General features: G+C 37.6%; 1 long non-coding RNA gene across 2 annotated transcripts in view; it reads left to right on the top strand.

The window, feature by feature from the left end:
• The window catches only part of LOC106510041 (uncharacterized), a 39,463-nt gene extending 18,268 nt beyond the window's left edge, over nt 1-21,195 (top strand). Inside the window, exons 2-5 of one of the 2 annotated variants that reach the window (XR_001308158.3) lie at nt 9,442-9,681; nt 15,165-15,282; nt 16,101-20,700; nt 21,063-21,195. This is a non-coding gene — a long non-coding RNA (uncharacterized LOC106510041). Of the gene's footprint in view, nt 1-9,426; nt 9,682-15,164; nt 15,283-16,100; nt 20,701-21,062 lie in introns of those variants that run through there. The other variant, XR_001308159.3, reaches the window with a different exon arrangement.
• Nucleotides 21,196-22,358: the final 1,163 nt, after the last annotated feature.

The raw sequence follows: 22,358 nt of genomic DNA on the forward strand, positions 1-22,358 counted from the left end.
TTTGTGGAACTAGCATTTGGAAACCTTGATTCAAATGTTATTAAGATTTCTCAAGACTTAGTATATGAGTCATTTAGAAGCAGTTATAGTTTCATTATAAATTGAACCTATACTTCTTCCCTGGTACATGGAACTGGAAGTGCACTCTCACTCATTTTCTCTCTCTCTCCTCTTTTAATTCCTTTTTAGGACCACACCCGAGGCATATGGAAGTTTCCAGACTAGGAGTTGCATCAGAGTTATAGCTGCTGGCTTACATAACAGCCACAGCAATGTGAGATCCAAGCTTCATGGGCAACATACACCACAGCTCATGGCAATGCCGTTTTCCCAACCCACTGAGCGAGGCCAGGGACTAAACATGCATCCTCATGGATACTAGTTGGATTTGTTTCCATTGTGCCACAATGGAAACTCTCTCTCTCTTTCTCAAGGGTCTCATGGGATTTCTCAAATTTCTTTTATTTGAAGAAATGAGACCATGTAAGCTAGTTTTTTTTTTTTTTTTTTTTTTTTTTTTTTTTTTTTTGTCATGTATTCCCTTCTTCCTACTAATGCTGTTTTCTCAGACTGCCACTGTGGCTGAGAGATAAGAAGAGACAAGGGAAGCACTCAGGCTGCACTGTCTGGTAATTCAGGTTTTGATTAACAGTATGATGGTGTCAGATCAGAAAGCAGAGTATCAGGAGAAAATTATATACATATATTCCCTACCACTATATAAAACCTATTACATAATATATTGCTATGTATCATCTATTTAAAATAATATATAACACATGTATGTATAAACAAAGTGTGTGTGTGTGTTCTCCTGGTATTTTCTTTTACCCAGAGATCCTTCTGCCAATCCAAGTTTATCACCTCTTTGGAGAAGGAATAAGACCATAAAAAGAGAAAAAGAAAAACTCAGGGTGTTCCTCTGGTTTTTGAGTTTTTGAATTTCAGAAGTCTAGTCCAGCCTTCAGAGAGAAAGGACATGAACATTAAGTTGAGAGACCCGAATAAAGAAAACAAACCTGTCTTTCCTGATGATCGAATTAGATGAAGGTCCTTGGTCCTTAGTGGAGAGTCAGAAGGGAAGTGAGACATGCACTGGGCCCTGGATAAGGCAGGACGTGAGGGGCTATTTCCTGTGCTTCTTACGAGGCCATACCGTGGGAGGACAATACAAATCCCAGATGTGTTTGTGGGACCAAGAGCAAAGACATCCTGGGTGTTAATTCTTGGGCCGAGCCGGGGAAGTAGCAGAACCCCAGGGAGGGGGTACCTTCATGATGGGATTAGGCAGAGGGGCCTTACTCAGCCTGGTAGACTTGCACCTCCTCCATGTTTATCCCAAAAGAATAATTCTGGTTGTCTGAAGTGGCACAAAAGTTAGATGATGCTATAAGTAGTGCAGTTTCCATGGCCCAAGCTGGTATGGAAGCTATAACATAAGGGTAGGAAATCATCAGAACTCCTAGGTAGCTGAGGACAAGCTGGACCAAAGGGCACCTTCAGGTAGAAAGTATGGATGACACCTCCCCACCTGGTGGATCCATGGGAACACACTCTTCCCTCTGGTGACAGATGCAAGCTCTCCCAGACCCTTCCTTCAGGCTCCATACTATGTCTGAAGGTGTGTGTAACTTCAGAATAGGAAGATGATTAAATTGCTTAAAATTTAATTTTCTTCTTTCAGTAGAACGAGAACTCAAAGTATCAACTGAGTTAAAGAAAAGCAGTTACCATTTTTTCTTGATCAAAATTTTGCTTAAAATTTGTACTCATCAGAGTAGCTTTTTCAACACTGAGGATGAGGTGTAATTAAGGGCATTGTCTTCTCTCTTCTCTCTCTTTCTTTGCTTAGGGCATTGGGTTATCTAGGATGAAAGCATTTCTGCCCTTCCAGGACACTGCCATCTTTTCAAGATTTGTCCACCAATATCTCTTTTCTCCATTGCTGGCCACTGTCCAGAAATACATCCAAGGACACCCTCACCCTCAGATAATATCCATTTCTCACAGAGTTCTGCAGATACCAGAGGTTCTATCAGCTTCCAAACCCACCAACCTTCCTTTCAGAGGCCCAAGTTATTCTAGAGATAAGGATACAGAAACTTTTTAGATTAGTGAGTAAATACTGATAGGGAGGAAAGGGATGGAGAAACCATTGGAAAAACATGAAAAAGAAGGAAGAATTGAGTTGGAAAGAAGGGGGAAAGTGGAAGTGTGAGCACAGATTTTCCTATTAAGAATGTATACCCGTTTGCTCACCAGTCATTTCCCTTGCAAGGAAGAATGTATACACACACGCACACACACATATGTATATGTATATATGTGTGTATATATATGCATATGTATATATATATATAAAGAAAATTATATATATATGTATATATATATGTATATTGCTTTTTATAGCTGCACCTTTGGCACATGGAAGTTCCCAGGCTAGTAGGGGTTGAACTGGAGCTACAGCTGTCAGCCTTCACCACAGCCACAGCAACTCGGGATCTAAGCCGCATCTGCAACCTACACCATAGCTCATGGCAAAGCCAGATCCTTGACCCACTGAGTGAGGCCAGGGATCAAACCCACATCCCTGTGGATACCAGTTGGGTTTGTCTCCGTTGGGCCACAATGGGAAGTCCAAAGAAAAATACATTTTTGGTGTGATTGTGCTGAGTCAAGATGATGCCACACGCAGAAGCACTGGTGTGGACATGAGTACACTTGGGAGCAAGGTATAGTTCACCCGGGAGCTGGGATTGTGTTTGCCTTTTGCGAGTCTTTTCCCTTTGTTGAGGCAGGTACTGTCACATGGAACCCTCCTTCTTGCTGCACTGCTTCTTCATTGCTGGCTGCTTGGCTTCTCTTTGTCAGAGGGTCCCCAGAGAGCCCACGGGCACCATTTCTACACTCTGAGCAACAGAAACCATTATTGTGATGACAGTGGGAACCACTTGTCTCCATTCCAGTGAGGTTTGCCATGTGAACTTACTGTGAGAACTGGCTGCCCTGCCCCCACTGAATTTCATGGAGCATTTGGTGTGCCCCTTGGCTCCACACTGCCATGGAGACCTGTGAGCTGCCTGCTATTCACAGGGGAAATCACCTTCGGTTTGTTTGTGTCGAAGGTTGATGCTTGTCTAGAAACCCAAACCACAGCACCACTCAGAACAATTTAGAGTGATCGATGGGGAGATTGTGAGGAAAGGGGAGACGTGTGTGTTCGTGCATCTCTGACTGCAGCTTTCACGTGTGCAGAAGCCAGCTCGGCATTATCTGTGTGGTGCTTGCTGACAAACTCCAGGGTGGAGTTTCTCACTTTAGGGAGCAATAAAGAAACATGGCTAAGTGAAACGCTTGGGTGGAGGTGGGAGAGAAATGCAAAGGCTCCATGGACCCGGATAGGATGCTCTCTTTGTCCTTTGTGCTTTTCTTTCTGTCACCCCACCCTTAAAAGGTAATTAGTGTCCATTGCACATTTGTTGAATGAATAAATAAATATGGGGTGAAGTTGTTGATTCCACCATAATTAGTTTCATAATTAAGTTACTGTCAGTGATGAAACTGTAAATCTTTGATCTATTTTTTGTCATGTGCAGTACTGCTATTTTTATGACCAAATTGTCTAGCAATTTTACCAATAATTCACCTGTGATGGTGAGACAGAAACGTGGCTGGTAAAAATAATTGTGGGTCCAGTAACGCTGTTAATGTTTTTGTATTTCTGAGAACACGATCTGCATACTAGTGGGATAAACCAATCCTCCCTCTTTCCCACTGGGAAGCGTTTGGAGTCTGAGAAAATCCATTTGGTAAATGCACCATCTCTGATTCGATGGCTCAGACACAGCCATTATTCCTTTATGTGAGAGGAAAGTGCTTTGCAATGAAAGCAGGACAAGAAGGAAGCAGCATTCCTTGGCCACAGTAACTCAAGGTCTTACGGAAAATCCTTAAATAGGAAGAATGTGTTTTCCTCTTAAGAGACTGTATTCCCTTTGCCTTTTCTTAGATGATTCTAGAGGAACATGACTGCAGCCATTACTGGGGAAGAGCTCCTAATTATGGATGCACAGCCAGTGGTTTTCCCTCAGAATCAGCAGAAGCCTGGGCAAGAGAAAACTTCCATTAACGTTTTGCTAAAGTCTGAGTTGGCAGAGTTTGCAAATATGCAAGATGAGGCAAAGATATCAATAGACTTTTGTTCTGTAGAAGAGGTAGAACTTTCCAGGAAGTGGAGGGTGTTCTGGGAAAAGGTGACCTTTCCAAGGGAAGAAGGAATAAAAAGGTCACTATGGGAAGGGAATGGGACTGCTAGGGAGGTAAATTTAGGGAACTAAGGGATTCCCACGGAGGAGGATTTCTCTAAGGGCATGAATGGATAAGCTCTATTTTCAAGGAAATGCATTAATTAAATTAACTTACAACTTCCAGTCCTGTGTTTTGCACCTTTCAGATGCTTACTTGACATTTCTGTAAAAGACTATTCAGACCTTTGTTGGATCTCAAGGGCAGGCATCCCTTGGCCCTCTCACCTTCTTTCACCTGGGTTACCAGGCAGAGGATGCTGACTGGCAAATAGCCCCAGAGAGCTGGTAAAGCCCATTCTATAAACTTCCCTTTCTGAGACAGGCTGATGAAGTGCATTGATTCATCCTTCAAGATAAAAAGGAAGTTCTCTGCCCATTCTAGTATGCTGAAACCCATCCTCCACTCTCTTTGCCAAAGACTAATGTGGTTTATGGGCCAGTGTGAACCTGCAAGTCAGAATATTTATTGCTTGTTTTAAAGAAGCTGAAACTTGAAGGGAATATTAGCCTTTTTTTTTCTGTCTAAATTTCACCTTTGAATGACATTCCTAAATGAGAGTTTCAAATATCCTTAAATATAAGTAGATAAATTTGAAATATTTTATTTGGCAAACTTCTGTTTACTTTATTTAGACTTGTCTTAATTTCATGGATATTGGGTATGTGGCCTTATTTTCCAGATCACTTTAGCATGCATTTTATGTACATTTAAGCCAGTATGTTTCTTTGCATATGTTTTGATGCTTTTTTTTCTTTTTTAGTGGGAAGCCACATCTGTTATATGTATTCTATGATTATACATGGCGTTGCTTGGCTATTACAGACTCAATTGACAGGCTCTTATCGATTTGTTATGCTGCCTGTACAATGAAAACATGAAATCAGTCTGTTATTTGAATCTAGTTTCTTCTTACCATTAATCCTCTTTTGTAAGCAATTGATGTTTCCTTAGCAACAATATTAAGTTAACTAGTTACTCAGGGTCGTTCTTAAAGAACTGCATTCATTTTCATCTTTTAAAATTTTTCCATAAGCGTGCTTTGTTAACGATGGCTCTTACTTAGTTGTTTTTAGTGTTGCACCTACCTTCATAATTTTCAGGGAAAATCAATTGTTAAACCTCTGGAATTTTACCTACTGCATGTCATGTGGTCTGTTGGCTAATGGAGGGGACGCCTGGCATGGTATCATTAAATAGGCTTTTTAATTGTATGAAAGAGACTTCAATTTTTAAAAATCTAATTCTTCATCCTAATTATCTTGAATTTAGCTTAGTCAATAGGTAGAAAATTTGTTTGTGTATTAATAAATGGGTTGTTTCTCAACATTAATCGACAGGGAAAAGGATAGTCTTTTTGATAAATGGTATTAGGAAACTGCATAGTTAAGAGCAAAAGAATGAATCTAGACCATTATCTTACACCATATACAAGAATAAACTCATAACGAAAGATTTTAACATAAGACCTGAAACCATAAAACTCCTAGAAGAAAACATAGGCAGTATGCTCTTTGACATCATGCTTAGCAATGTCTTTCTGGAAGTGTCTTCTCATGCAAGGGAAACAAAGCACATTTGGTAATGAGCACACTGTAGTGCATACAGAAGTTGAAATATGATGTTGTACAAGTGAAACTTACATAATGTTATAAACCAGTGTTAACTCAATAATAACAAATTTAATCTGATAAAATACCTTTTAGCAGATTTAGATATTCAGTCAATCAATGAAATACACATTTTTTATTTGTTTATTTATTTTATTTTTTTTTGCAGTATTAAAATGCCTGATAATTCACTACAACTCAAGAAGGACAAGGAGAAGCGTTAGGGAACTTGAAGTGTCATCTAATGAATTTGAGGAGAGAATGTGATAATAGAATATGCACTCTGCAGACTCATGTTTGCTCACTTATATATATATAAGTTCATTTGTATCTTTATTTTTTAAGATTCTGCATATAAGTTATATCATATGATGTTTGACTTTGTCCAATTTACTTCACTTACTATGATAATCTCTAGGTTCATCTGTGTTGCTGCAAATGGCATTATTTCATTCTTTTTTATGGCCAAGTAATATTCTGTTGTATATATGAACCACATCTTCTTTATCCATTCCTCTGTCAATGGACATTTAGGTTGCTTCCATGTGTTGGCTATCATAAATGGTGCTTCTATGAACATTGGGGTCATGTATCTTCAAATTATGGCTTTCTCTGTATATATGCTCAGGAGTGTGATTGCTAGATCATATGGTAGTTTTAGATTTAGTTTTTTGAGGAATCACCATGCTGTTTTGTATAATGGTTGTACTAATTTACAGTCTCACCGAAAGTGTAGAAGGTTCACTTTTCTCCACACTCTTTCCAACATTTATTGTTTATAGACTTTTGGATGATGCCCATTTTGACTGGTGTGAAGTGATACCTCATTGTAGGTTTGATTTGTATTTCTGTAATAATTAGTAATGTTGAGCATCTTTTAATGTGATTTTTGGCCATCTACCTGTCTTCTTTGGAGGAATATCTGTTTAGATCTTCTTCCTATTTTATGACTGGATTGTTTTTTTGATATTGAACTATGTAAGTAGTTTGTATATTTTGAAGATAGCTGAAACAATCCTGAGAAAGAAAAATGGAGCTGAAGGAATCAGGCTCCTTGACTTCAGATTAAATTACAAAGCTGCAGTCATCAAAAGAGTATGATACTGGCACAAAAACAGAAATGTTGATCAATGGAATAGGATAGAATGCCCAGAAATAAACCCATGCACCTATGGTCAACTACTTTACAACAAAGGAGGGAAGAATGTATAATGAAGAAAAGACAGTCTCTTCAATAAGTGGCACTGGGAACACTGGACAGCTACATGTAAAAGAATGAAATTAGAACACTCTAACACCATACACAAAATAAACTCAAAATGGATTAAAAAAAAAAAAAAGTAAAACAAGACACTACAAAACTCTCAGAGGAAAACATAGGCAAAACCCTCTTTGACATAAATTCCAACAATATCTTTCCTATCCACCTCCTAGAGCAGTGACAATAAAAAAAAAAAAACGGACTAATTAAACTTAAAAGCTTTTGCACAGCAAAGGAAACCATAAACAAAACAAAAAGACAACTCACACAATGGGAGAATATATTTTCAAAGTAACCTCAAGGGATTAATAAGGTGACTTTTGGAAAGCATCTAAGGTGGGTGGCTTGTTGCCAGTGGTACATGCTCTGTGATTACAGAGTTGGAGCTTTCAGTCCTACTTTCCTAGCCTCCAGAGAGGGGAGACAGTCTGGAGACTGAATAAATTTCCAATGGCCAGTGATTTAATCAATCATGTCTATGTAATGAAGCCTCTATAAAAACCCAAAGGACTGGGTTTGAAGAGCTTCTGGGTTGGTGAACACATGGAATTACTGTGAGAGTGGCTTTTCTGGAGAAATATACATATACACATATAATGTGTGTGTGTGCAACTATATATATATATATATATATACACACACACACACATATATATATATACACACACACATATATATATATACACACATATATATACATATATATATAATATATGCCACAATTGAGTAGGTATTACTAGTAGCTAGTTAGCGGAGACCAGGGACATATCTAAACATCCTATCATGTGCAGAATAGCTGTCTAAAGCAAAAAAACTTCTATCCCTAAATGACAAAGGTACTGAATTTCAGAAATCCTACTCTGGGCCTTTCCCTTTTAAATGGCAAGAGGTCCCACTTTTGGAAAGCCAATTCAAGTCTTAATGCACATGGGCCCCAGTGTTAGGAACAGAAAGCACATCTTATTGTCTATATTTTAAATAAATTCTTCCTTTAGGTAGATGCTAGAAAAAAAAAAAAAAGAGGAGAATATTGATTTATTTCTGTTTTAAATAGACTCAGTATCTTGGACATATTTTTTTCCCCAATGACAAAGTGTGATTAAGCCCAAAAGTTTCCAGTGTGAGCTTCATATCTATCTTTCTGATGACTTCTTCTTTCCACTTTGTCTTGGGAATTCTTACTTCTTGGCTGCTGGGTTTACTGGCTGAGTTTCTTCCTTCCTGAGCTTCTGCAAAATGCATGTCAACGAACACCTAGGAGCTGTGACACAGTCAATTGTCTTTCACCAATGTATGTTTGCTTCATCACTGTCACTACTGGTTGACACAAAATTTTTCTTTCAGAATTATGCTGATAAACAAGCTTCTCCTCGTTGTCCCAGCTCTGATGTTGACCATTAATCTTACCATGACCTCTTTGCTATAGACCTGCTGTCTTTTTAGAGAATGCAGAAGGTCCATGAAGGGTTTCTGGTTCTCTCTCTACTTCTAGAGAATGAGAATTGATAAAAAAATATTCTGCTTGAGGATGTCAGTTCCCAGCAGAGCTGGGAAATGTGTCTAATTTATGGGATTACTGATATTTCACCATAATGGAGTCTTCAGTATAATAACCTGCTCCCCAATCTACCATCTGTGGCCCACCCTCCTCCTTATGGGTTATCTGAGAGGAGCTCTTTTAATTTTGTGTGTATCTGCAAATTTCTTTGTTTTTGTCTTTCCTTGTTTACCATGGGAGACATGGCTACGCACTCCAACTTTTAAGATGCTGATATGCTTCGAGAGAGGGAATGGAAAGTATAAAGTATAAGGATCTCCCAAACTTATTTGAATACAGATTATCTTTTCATGGGAGAATTTTAACCAATCATTAACTATAATTATACGATGGGAAATTATATGGAAAATTTCTATTTTCATGCCAGAGTTTATTTATTTATTTATTTATTTTTAGTTGAGTACAACAGAATTTTTTTATTCTATTTTTCCCTGAAAACATAAAAATATAGATTTCTCTATGAAAATTTCAAAGATAGAGAGGTAATTTCTTTTCTACTGACTTATTAAACAGGGTTGCTGTCACCATGGCAGACAGTTGGAAAGAGTCTGAAAAAGATATGCCCTTCACATAACTGTTGACAACAGGAATTTTCATTGGTCAACAACCACATTTTAACTCTTCATTCTTAATTTATCATTTGACCTTTAGGTTACCTTTACTTCGATTTTCTTATGCTGATCATTTTTCAGTCTCTTTTGTCTTAGATTTGACTTTCATCATATTGAGGAGTTGTCTATTGAAGGTCTTATGGGGGCTTGTGTAAGTATTTGCCCAGAAAATAAAAATCAAGGAATACTCAACAACTTGCTTTCCTGGGAGGTTTATGGAAGTCTTTGAGTGAACTTCTGGAAATTTATATCAAAAGAAGTGATGAAAGAAATTTCAAAAAAATCCATTCAAGAAATCTGCTGTTAACATTTAGTATGTGCTACATGCAGTGACAGGTAAGAAAAGAAAAAGAAAATAAATTTTCGAAATAGTCCCTCCTGTCAGCTCACTTTACATAGTATCCATTTGCAGAATTAAGTGAATTAATTAATGAAATTAATTTACTCCTAAGTCAGCCCCAAACTAAGTGACATGGATCTTTGGACAACTGGAAAACTGAAAAGAGTGTAAGAGGTGCATAGGTTTCTGTGAAAATGTTTAGGTTTTAATATTATTTATTTATGTTTCTTGGTCTCATCACAGCATATGGGGTTTCCAGGCCAGGGATTAGATATGAGCTACAGTTATGACCTATGCCACAGCTGCCACAACACCTGATCTTTTAACTGACTGTGCTGGGTAGGGGATAGAACCTCCATTCTGGTGCTGCAGATGCACCACAGTGGGAACTCCTAATTTTCATGGTTTTTTTTTTTTTCTTATTTTTTTATTGAAATTTTATTTTTTTTTACAGAATAAAATACATAAGTTTAGACACAATTACATTCACACAGATTATTATATCACGGACCTTAAGAAACAGATTAAGTGACTCCCTCTGGAGAAGTGGAATGGAAAATATGCTGAGACAAATAGGAAATTTATTCTATACTTTATCCCATTTTGTATGGCTTTCATCCTTACTATTTAGTATTATCTATTACATTTCAATTTTTCTTTAAAGATTAGCATTATATTAAAATTGTTATATTATGCAACTAAAACTTATAAAGAAGAAAGCCTTATATACCATTAAATATTTTATGTAGCATAATAAAAAGAATAACTTAACTGGTAAGAATAACAAAAATAATACACCCTCTGAAAATAAGTAAAATATAAAATGCATAAATTGGTTAAAAAACAGTGTAACTATATAAATATGTCCTCACAATTTGTTACATCTTATTCATTCTTCAATATAGGCATTACACCATTCTAGGTAATGTGATAAACAAGACAATATAGACCTTACATTGTACCATGGAGAGAAATGGTTATTAATAATACAATTGTAGAACTGTATTATTTAATTGTACAGTGGCATTATTCAGTTATAGTTATCATAAATTCTTTGTTGGAGAGGAAGTCAGAATCAGATGTAAGAAGACTTCAGCATTCCAAGAATGATGTCAAATGACCCCCTTCATGGTGGATTATGCACTTATTTACTATGAGATATATTTCTTCTCCAGAGATTCCTTGTTTGTGTATCAATTGTAGATTTTTGGTTTGCAGTTATTCTGAAGTTTTGATATAAGAGTCTATGTGTATATGAGATTGTTTTAAGTTATTGTTCTCTTAATTGCAAGTTCATCTCTAGTGTCCTGCATTTGTACCCACCTCTTCTCACGATTTCTGATTTTGGTGGGATAATTGTGCATGGATGATTCTGTGTCTTTACTGTGTATATACCTTTACTGGTGAGCCTTGTCATTTGTGGCATTTTTGTTTCTGGTTGCTGTCTTTTCTTTTCTGCCTAGAGAAGTTCCTTTAGTATTTGTTGTAAGGCTGGTTTAGTGTTGCTGAACTCTCTCAACTTTTGCTTATCTGTGAAGCTTTTGCTTTCCCCTTCAAATCTGAATGAGAGCCTTGCTGGGTAAAGGAATCTTGGTTGGAGGTTTTTTCCTTTCATCACATGAAGTATGTCATGCCACTCCCTTCTGGCCTGCAGAGTTTCTGCTGAAAAATCTGCTGATAACTTTACTGGGGTTCCCTTGTATGCTACGTGTTTCTTTTCCCTAGTTGCTTTCAAGATTTTCTCTTTGTCTTTAATTTTGGTCAGTTTGATTAATATGGGTCTCAGTATTCCTCCTTGGAATATGGTACTCATTGAGCTTCCTGGATTTGAGTGAGTGGTTCCTTTCCCATGTTAGGGAAGTTTTCGGCTATTATCTCTTGGAATATTTTTCCTGTCCCCTTCTTTCTCTCTTCTCCTTCTGGCACCCCTATAATATGGATGTTGGTGCATTTATTGTTGTCCCAGAGTTCTCTGAGACTCTCTTCATTTCTTTTCAGTCTTTTTTCTCTTTTCTGTTCTGCATCCATAATTTCCACTAATCTGTCCTCCACCTCGCTTATTCGTTCTTCTGCCTCCTGTATTCTGCTGTTGGCTGCTTCTAGTGAGTTTTTATTTCCGTTATTGTATTTTGCATCTCTTCTTGTTTAAGTTTTATATCTTGTACCTCTTTTCTCAGTGTTTCCTGTAAGTTATCCATTTTTGCCTCCAGTTTATTTCCAAAGCCTTGCATCATCATCAGTATCAACAGTCTAAAGTCTTTTTCCTGGAGGCTAAGAATCTCCTCCTCACTGAACTGATCTTCTGGGGTTTTTCTTTTCTCCCTCATCTGAGTTATAGTTCTCTGTCCTTTCATTTTTATAGGTTTTTGGCGTGGTGACCTTCTTACAGATACTAGAGTTGTAGCCTCTCTTACTCTGGTGTCTGCCCCCCTGTGGCTGAAGTTGGTATGGGTCTTGCTGTAGGCTTCCTGATGGGAGGGGCTGATGCCTGCCCCCTGGTAGGTGGAGCTGATTCTAATCCCTCTGGTGGGTGGGGCTTAGTCTCTGGATGGGATTAGAGGTGGCTGTGTGCTTGAGGGGTCTTTAGGTAGCCTGTTTACTGAGGGGCGGGGCTGTGATCCCACCTGGATTGTTGTTTGCCCTGGGGCTTATCAGTGCTGACTGATGGATGGGGCCAGATTTTCCCAAAATGTCCACCTCCAGAGAAAGGTGCACTGCTGAATTATCCCGAGAGCTTTGCCTTCAATGTCCTTCCCTCACAACAAGCCACATTCACCCCTATTTTCCCAGGAGGTCCTCCAACAACTGCAGTCAGGTTTGACCCAGATTCCTATGGAGACTTTGCTTCGCCCTGGAACGCAGTGCATGTGAAAGTCCATGTGTGCCTTTCAAAAATGGGGTCTCTGTTTCCCCCAGTCCTGTGGAGCTCCTGCACACTAGTCCCACTGGCCTCCAATGCCAGGTGCTCCAGGGGATCCTTCTCCCAGTGCCAGATCCCCGCAGGTGAGGGTTTGATATGAGGCTCAGAACTCTCACTCCTGTAGATGAGTCTCTCTGGTTCACATTTAGTTTTCAGTCTGTGGAGCTTCCCACCCGGGAGGTATGGGGTTGCTTATATCATGAAATTCCCCCTCCTACCTCTTGGATGTGGCCTCCTCTTTTTCTTCTGGAGTAGAGTATTTTTTTAAGGTTTCCGGTCCTTTTGGGTGGAGATTTCTCAGTCTTTAGTTGTGAATTTTGTTGTTTTTAGGAGAGAAGTTGAGCTCCAGTCCTTCTATTCTGCCATCTCAATCCTGTCTCCAGTCTCCAACTTTCTAAACTGCAGGGATTCCTATATTTAAGAACAATGTTCTACTTTTTAGACTTACATAAATCATTCCTATCATGTAGGGGAGGCTAGGTCCCAATCAATGACCACAAGACATTTTAAGTAAGATGTTTTCATGCCAGAGTTTATAAAGACCATCTGATTGCCTTATTCTTTCTTTCTGTGGAAGGTAAGGCCAGATCAATAAGAAATATTCCAGGGTCACTTGTATTTGTCCTTGACATAAGTTTGAAAAGTGCAAAGAATTGAATAAAGTTTTCCCTAAGTTAAAGGGCTACATGATGCTTTCTTTGAAGAGATTCGAAAGACTAGGTATCTACAAAATACTTTTGGAAAATTATTTAATGGAGAAGAAAGTGAAAATCAATTGTGGATATAATTATGGGCTTTGTAGAAAACTGTAGACTTTGGAATGTCATGTTAGTTGTAATCAGTTTATCTATATTCCTTATTGTGTTCTCACTGCATACTGAAACCTTGTGCAATGTTATACCATAGTCTCAGCTCATGAGGCTTTTATTAAATAATGGAGCACTTAAAAAATTAAATATAGAAAGATACATACTACATGTGTATCCAGATATAAAAGAACCTGTTTAAAAACCATCTACATGCATGTGCCTTTCTCCTCATATTCCAAATTATATTTGTACGTCCATATTCATCATAATGAATAAACATTTTGAAGACCTCTTTTGTGTTTATCACTGTTTTAGAAACTAGTCATAATAGATTTCATTGAGAAAAAATCTTAATTACTTAGAAGCTTTCTTGGTCTCTAAGATACAACTGAGAAATCTTGTTAATGATTGGAGAAGAGGAGCTACATGCAAACAAATTGAAAAATGTGAAACGGATTTGCCAGGCTTTACAACCGGCAAGTTCAAGCTCATGTCTTTTTATTGAACGCACAGGAAACAGCTTTTCAGGCATACCCTTGAGGCATGCTCTGACCTGTGGGCTACTCAATTGTAAAGGAATTGTGGAATGTGTCATCACTGCAGAACTGAGGGCACAGCAGAATGCAGTGGCTGGCACATCAGATACCATATCTATAGGGGCATCATGAATTCCAGTTTCAACTCCATAATGAGCTAATGGTTTCCATGATCCATTCCAGACTAACATAGGATCTACGTAACTTTGGTGTATAGCTTAGAAACTGACTGAGCTACACTGAGGAGAAAGAGGCTAACCTAACCAAAGTTGATTTCTTTTTTCCTGGTTCAGTAGTGTGCTTTACATTTGAGAGAGAACAAATATATTTTCATAGCAGGAGCACATATGACATCCAAAGGTTTGTGGTAATAGATTGTAACATTTTACACTGTCAAGTATATAAGTAAATCCTATTGAAATAATCCTATTGTTTCAAAAAACGAAAGGCTAACTTTTCAACATAGATACTAGCATTTTCTGGTAGCGTTATTCTTACAAGGATCTATGGTAACAGGGTTCTAACATTCTCACCTTTGTGTACACACTCTGTAAAATTCCTCCTCCTTTGCTCTGAGTGGAACTTGTGGAAATGATGAAATATCACTCCCCTGATTATTTTACAATAGTAGGTAGAGGGGGTTTTGCAGATACAATGCAGGTCCCTAATCAGTTGACTTTGAGTTAACCAAAAGGGAGATTTTTAGGATGGGCTTGAGCTAACCAGGTAAAGTCTTAAAAGGGGTAAAGTGATTCCAAATGAGGGAATTCTCATGCTGGTGTTGAAGGAACAAACTGCCATGTTGTGGAGAGGGCCACGTGATAGGGAAGAGTGAGTAGTCTCCAGGAATTCAGAGCAGTCCCAAGTTGATAGCCAGCAAGGTAACAGGAACCTTAGTCCTGCAACTATACAGAAACAAATGCTGGACAAAACTTCAATGAGCTTGGAAGAGGGTCCTGAGCTCAAGATGGGCCCACAGCTCCACTCTCTCACTACCTGGTTTCAGCTTGGCAAGACCCTGAGCAGAGAACATAATTATAACCAGACTTTTCGAACTGTGAAGTAATAAGCAGATTATTATGAAATACTGAATTTGTGGTAATTTCTCACACAGCAACAGAAATGAATATATCTCCTGCACAAATTTTACTATGAATTTTAAATCTAAGAGTATGGGAAGCCAATTAAAACTAAATGTAAATTCTTTGTCTTAGTCCACAGGTTTGGCCAACTTCCATCAGGAGCGAAAAGTTTAATGAGAGGTTTAGTCCATGCCTGATGAAACTTTAGTTTAAAAATTAAATCTGAAACTTGAATCCAGCTATATTTGTGGTAAATTTCACAAATTTCTGAATCGCTTAAAATGTTATTTTGGCGAATTTATTTAAACTACCTTATTTAAAAGCCTTTGTTCTGAAATGTGTAGAAGAAACTTCATAGATCATATGTTTTATGTTTGCTAAATACTGAAGCAGATTCTGTGCTATCTAGCTTATTAGATATCAGGGGTTTTAGAGTATTTTATGCATCAGAAAAAATTGTTTTGCAACACCTTTTACTCCCCAAGCCTGTGTAAATCAGAATAAGTAGAGACCTAAAAAAATATTAATAATTATAAGATGTATGTCTCTTCTTAATGGGTGAATAGTAAAGATCTGTTTTTGTTTGTTTTTTGCTTTTTGGGGTCACACTTGCAGCATGTGGAAGTTCCTGGGCTAGGGGTTGAATTGGAGCTGCAGCTACCAACCTATATCACAGCCATAGCAACAGGTCTGGGCTACAAGCTGCCTCTGAGACCTCCGCCACAGCTTGCAGCAATGCTGGATCCTTAACCCACTGAGCCAGCCCAGGGATCAAATCCTCATCCTCATGGGCACGATGTCAGGTTCTCAACTGGCTGACCCTCAGCGGGAACTCCACTGATTTATTTTAACCAAGACAATGGGTATTTTCAGAGAAGCATTGAAGTCAGCAAAACAAATTAATGTCTGACCATGTGGGAAGATAAATTCTTACCCTTATGTTGACTCTTTGACTTTAAAGCTTTTTGTTTTGCCATATGCTGCCTGGTTTTCATTCTCATTTATATTTCATGGATATTGTCATACTTTTCAAACTAATTGCTGTGCTTTGTTTTATGTCTTTTCCAGAACATCATAAGATGAATATATACCAGATTTAAATCTTTTTGGATGACTCAGAAGAGAAATGAACTTAAAGTGTAATGGAGGCCCTTCTATGCTGAACATAACTTTAAAACGTTTCTTCTTCTAAGAACCCTAACTTTGTAAGAGATTGTGAGTCTGTTATTTCCCCTCGATCATGCCACATGCTCTTTTCTACTTTTGCAAATGTCCTTCTATTAAAAGGCCCATACATTCAGCACACTTCAAAATGATTTTATCCTTTTTTTGACTTCAAAGTAAATGCTTGAAATAACAAGAGAAGAAGAAAAGCGCTAAAGTAGTGAGGATAGGATTGTGTGTGACTGAGCTTGACAATATGATGGTTGATTAGCTATGATGTTTTCATGCATTTGGAAAAAAGGACAGTGGTTCAAACTGTTTTTATGATCTGTTGTTTTAGATCAATAATAGCAATGAGTCCTTGCAAGACTATTTTCTCCCTTTATACCCGTTGTCTTAGACTCTTAAGGAACACATGAAAGACTGATTTATAACTTTATAAGCAGCAATGATCTTAAAAGGAAATTGATTAAGCATTTCTCCTCCTCCTCTCTCCTTAAGCTGCTTTCTTTCCAAAAGCTCTCAGAAATGGAATATTTATTGAGGCTGCCAGTGGGTTCCATTAGTCAGACTGCACCTGTGGTTTACTAATAAGTCTAGGCTGTGTTTGCTGTCACTAATGATGATATGAAAGAATGCTTTAATTATCCCTTTGCATTGATCGTGGTTGCTTTTCTTATGGCTAAGCTGTAACTGTGTTGCACGATATCTTTCTTTCAGAGTTTTTCTGTACTACTTGACATTTCGTTGTTGATGGTCATTCTGCATCGGCAGAAAGAGTAAATTAGCTTTCCTGCTTGTCATTTGGGTGAAGATAATTTATAGTTTTACATTTAGTTAAACATATTTTCCCCAACATATTGTGGGTAAACACCCAGAAGAGACTGGAGAGGTTAAGCTTCTCTTTTGCAAGGAAAACATCCCTTTAGATCATAGCTACATGTATCTAATATGGCAACATTCCTTTCATTTGGAGTTTAAGTTACTTCTTTTTGTAAATATATCATACACTCTGATGTGTAGTCAGGTTAATACACTCTTAGAGTTGTTAGATGTTATTTCAGTCCCTATATTTGAGGGTGTTTCTTCCTTTGTTTCTTTGTTATTTATAACTCAGATGTAATTTGCAGAAAGCTGGAGTCTTTTGAATACCTCCAGAGTCTGAGTCACCTCAGACTTGGCCAAATTCTAGTAAAATGACTTTGGTAGAGCAGATATTTAAATGATCTTCACTTGACAAATTTCCCCAGGGATCCTGCCTTCTTCCATGATATGGTAAAAAGCATGTAGGCTTTGGACTAGATAAGCCAGAGTAAGAAAGCACCCTTCTACAACTCTTGCCTGTGCCTTGAGTAGGTTCCTTAGGCTTGCCTCATGTTCCTATCAGGAAAAAGTGCTTATTACCTCTCTTTCAGAGTTCTTATAAGATTAAAGATTACTGTAATAAAAGATATGTAACATAGCATGTGTGTGTGTGTGTGTGTGTGTGTAAAACATTGTTCATGATACACAGTAGACCCTCAAATGTATATTGTCTTCAGGAATAGGTTCTTCTTTTTCATTTGCCTATGCTTTCATAAAAATAGTAAAAAAAAAGTATCTCATATAACTTTATAGGAACCATTGCACAAGTGAATAGTACATTCTCACCTACTCCAGCTCCCTTGATAGAATAAATGTAAAAAAAAAAAATGGTAAACTTGTAGTTTCTATGAGTAGTTCAAATTTTATTACCATTGTGGATTGATTTATCGCATCATACTTTCCTTTAGGATGAATTTAATGCCGAAGATGTTGACAATGGAAACAACTCAGTTTTTTGGCTTTTATTATTTATTTTTTGATTTAATTTATTGTGAACTTTTTTCATTATTATTATTTTTTTATAGTTATTTCCCCAATACAATTTTTTTTCTATTGTACAGCATGGTGACCCAGTTACACATACATGTACACATTCTATTTTCTCACATTATCATGCTCCATCCTAAGTGACTAGATATAATGCCCAGTGCTACACAGCAGGATCTCATTGCTAATCCATTAATTTATTATGGACATATTTTAAACCACTGGGGCAGAGCTGTCTTTGTGAGTATTCCACTGGAACTTCTATTGATGGTCATTTATAATGAGCTGTGAACACCTGGGATGAGGACATCTGGAGAATGAATGTCATTCCTAGCCAATTAAACAATGAATTCCCAAACAGGTTGCAAGTTACATTTTTATTACAGTTACATCCAGTCTTCTAGAATACTTAGAATTTCTTAAGTGCTTATCATTTCATAATAAATATTCATACATTACACTAGATGTCATGTTCTTTAAAAATGAATGAGAGTCGAGGAATGATTTGAAGGCATATTGTCACAAACATGTAGATGTAGGGAGGGAAGATGTTTGAAGAGGATGGAGGATGAATGGGTGAAAGGTGCGTAAACTTTTCTAAAGCAGTGAACTCAAGATGGAGAGTGTGGGGTAAAGCATGAGGAGAGGGGACATTGTGAAGTCCATTTTTAAAGCAGTGGATGGAATTGATATACACTCTCTTGTTAGCCAGACAGAAGAGTTGGGATGCTAGCTTCCCTTTCCAGTCCCATTTCAATAATGTCTGCATTTGACAAAGGCATTTTGAAGATATGTGTACTGTGCAGGAGGATTGTTGAAACATACAAAAGAATTTGTACCCTCTGACCAGGAAACTAGGAATTGTCTTGAGGAGAGCAACAGGGGGAATTTAGAGAAGCAGATGGTTTCAAGCTCTAATCAGCCAAGAGTTTCTGGTTCCTGTCCTCACAGTGATTTAAGAGTGCTGTATAGTAATTGATAAGCAAATTAAAGTACTTACCTTTTTGAAAAACATATTCAATGGATCTGGGTCCAAACCTCTTAACATTTGGAAGTGTTATGGTTCTTTTAAGTCTGTTTTCAAAAGAAGGGGGTGAAGCAGCAATAAATTTGAAAAGGGAATCTCCACCAGACCAAACCCAGAAAAAAGGCATGGAACACCTCATCCCGTTCACATTCAAGGGTGATCTGAAGTTAAACTTGAGATATTCAGGTGTTGTCCTCTCTGTGGAATGCTTTCTGTTAGCAGAAACTTAAAACATTGTTTTTCATTATTTAAACCTACCTGAAGATAGACCCAGCATATTATCCACCCATCCCCACCTGCTGCCTCATCGGTCAGGTCACTCACGGTGTCTGCAAAGATAGCAACTGGATCACTTAGCATGAAGAAGAATGCAGTGGAAAGAGAAACTCAGTCAAGATAGTTATCCAGATATGTCCATTTTAAATCAACAGCCTCATTTGGGGAATTTAGACAGCAGTTATATTTTATAAAGTAAAAGTATAAAAGAAGAGAAACCCCCTGGTTTGGGTTACTGTGATCAAAACAAGGCAAGTAATATGTCCTCCTGTTCTCCAGCCCCCTGTGTCAGTACTTAGTACTTTGGAAAGAAGGTGTCAAAAGGACCTGTTCAAGTTTTCATACCTGGTAATGTAGGAAGATGTATTGATATTAGTCTTTTAATTAATTTATTTTTATTTAGTAATGTTAGGTAGGCTACCCTTTATTGAAGTTAACTGACTCTTAATATTATGTTAGTTTCAGGTGTATGACACAGTGATTGGATATTCTTATGTGTTACGAAATGATTCATTCATCAGTAAGTTTATTTACCAACTGTCATTATATAAAGTTATGATGAAATTATTAACTCTATTCCCATGCAGAACACTTCATCCCTGTGACTTATTTACTTTATAAATGGAAGATGTACTGTCTTTTTAGATCCTTCCATCACTTTGTTTTTTCTGGATCTTTCAAGCTATTTATCCCACAGAGGAAATGAAAGACTAGGGTGTGCCTAGTCTCCAGAAATTGGTGAAATATCAACTACCAGGCTCTGTCCACTTGATTTAGTACAGAGACTTTGGATTTCTCTTCTTCTCTTCCATTGATGTGAGAGATAGAAGCTGGATTAAAGATTCATGTGGATTCTAATCTAGGATTTGTGCTGAAACTGGGAAGTAATCCCAGAATCGACAGTACATCCATCATTGTAGTTAGTAATTCTTAGACCTTCCCACTTTATAATTTATTTGCTTTCTATACATTTGTCTGAAAAAATCTTGTTTTTTTTTTTTCTTAAAGTTTTCTCAGTGGAGAACTTTTGTAGTTTTATGTACACACTCAAAAACATACTCATCAGATTCTTTTTACCCTCTTGGTATCTGTCCTGACCATGATCTTTGGCCTGATGGATGCATTTGATGCACAGAAGGATATTCCAAAGTGAGATTTCATCAATTCCATTTTCACTTACCCCAGGTCAGTGCTTGTTTCTATTTTATTTATTTTATTATTATTATTTTTTAATTTTTGCTTTTTAGGTCTGCACCTGTGGCATATGGAGGTTCCCATGCTAGAGGTCCAATCAGAGCTACAGCTGCCAGTCTATGCCACAGCCACAGCAACAAGATCCAAGCCGTGTCTGTGATACACACCACAGCTCATGGCAACGCCAGTTCCTTAACCCACTGAGAGAGGCCAGGGATGGAACCTGCAACCTCATTGTTCCTGGTTGGATTTGTTTCCACTGTGCCAAGACGGCAACACCCAATGCTTGTTTATATTTTAAAACATCGCTCAATTCCAATTAATATTAGACATCAGGAGAATATGCAAATGGTATAAGCACTGATTCATCTTTGAAGTGTGAAAAAAAGCTACTTAAAATTCATTACAGGAGTTCCCTTCATGGCTCTTCCATTAAATGAACTCAATTAGGTTCCATGAGGATGCAGGTTCTATCCCTGGCCTTGCTCAGCGGGTTAAGGATCTGTCATTGCCGTGAGCTGTGGTGTAGTTTGCAGATGTGGTTCAGATCTCATATTGCTGTGGCTGTGGCATAGGCTGGTAGCTGCAGCTCCCATTAGACCCTATCCTAGGATCCTATGCGGAGGATGCAGCCCTAATCAGAAAAAAAAATACCTCACTAAAAACAATTTTGAATGAGTTAAGAATTTTTCAAAAGCTTTTCCACCCCAACATTTTCCCCCAGTTTTAAAATAATTATATCTTTTGTTAGCAATAAGGAATTCATTTACCCTCACCAAGGAGCTGATGAAAGAATCCTAACTGAACAGCCTCTTAATGATTTTGTCAGTCGCTATGGGATAACTCTCCCTAAAGACATTTACATTCATCTTCCTTGTTATTAGGATTCTGATTTTATTCATATATTGGGCAATCCATATGTTTTAGGGGTTGAAGTATATATGGTAAGCCAATATATATTTCCATTGTCTTTGCTAGAATTTCATGTCATGAAATTCTGACCAGCCATAGGTGAGGGAAAGTTTCTTAAGAAAGCTATCTTTACTCTTTAAAAGATACTTAGAATGTAGGGGTGCATATATCCTTTTGAATGAAAGTTTTGTCCAGATATATGCCCAGGAGTTTGAGTGCTGGATCATAAAATGTCCATTGACAGATGAATGGATTAAGAAGATTTGGTACATGTATACAATGGAAGACTACTCAGCCATAAAAAGGACAAAATAATGCCATTTGCAGCAACATGGATGGGACTAGAGCTTCTCATTCTAAGTGAGGTGAAGCAAGTCAGAAAGATAAAGACAAATACCATATGATATCACTTATATGTAGAATCTAAAATATAGCACAAGTGATTGTAGCTACACAGAAACAGATCACAGACACTGAGAGCAAACTTGTGTTTGTTAGCAGGTAGGGGGGAGCGAGTTGGATGGACAGGGATTTTTGGGTTAGTAGATGCAAACTATTACATTTGGAATGGATAGGCAATGGGGTCAAATTGTACAGCACAGGGAAATTATGTCCAATCTTTGGGTTAGAACATGATGGAAGGTACTATAAAAAAAAAGAATATCTATCTATCTATCTATCTATCTATCTATCTATCTATCTATCTACCATCTATATCATCTATCATCTATCTATCTATCATCTATGAACGACTGGGTCACTTTGCTGTTTGGTGTAAATTGAAAAAAAATAGTAAATTAACTATAATATAATGAAAAATTTAAAAAAATAAAAATGAAAAATACCTAGGACAGCATGTACCCCCCACTTTTTTTTTTTCTTGCATTTAGAGTCTGTAGCAT

Source organism: Sus scrofa, chromosome 4, assembly GCF_054392235.1.
Source record: "Sus scrofa isolate SSC_HxYL_T2T_F1_AM1 chromosome 4, Sscrofa_HxYL_maternal_Yorkshire_Landrace_v2.0, whole genome shotgun sequence".
NCBI classification, from domain to species: domain Eukaryota; kingdom Metazoa; phylum Chordata; class Mammalia; order Artiodactyla; family Suidae; genus Sus; species Sus scrofa.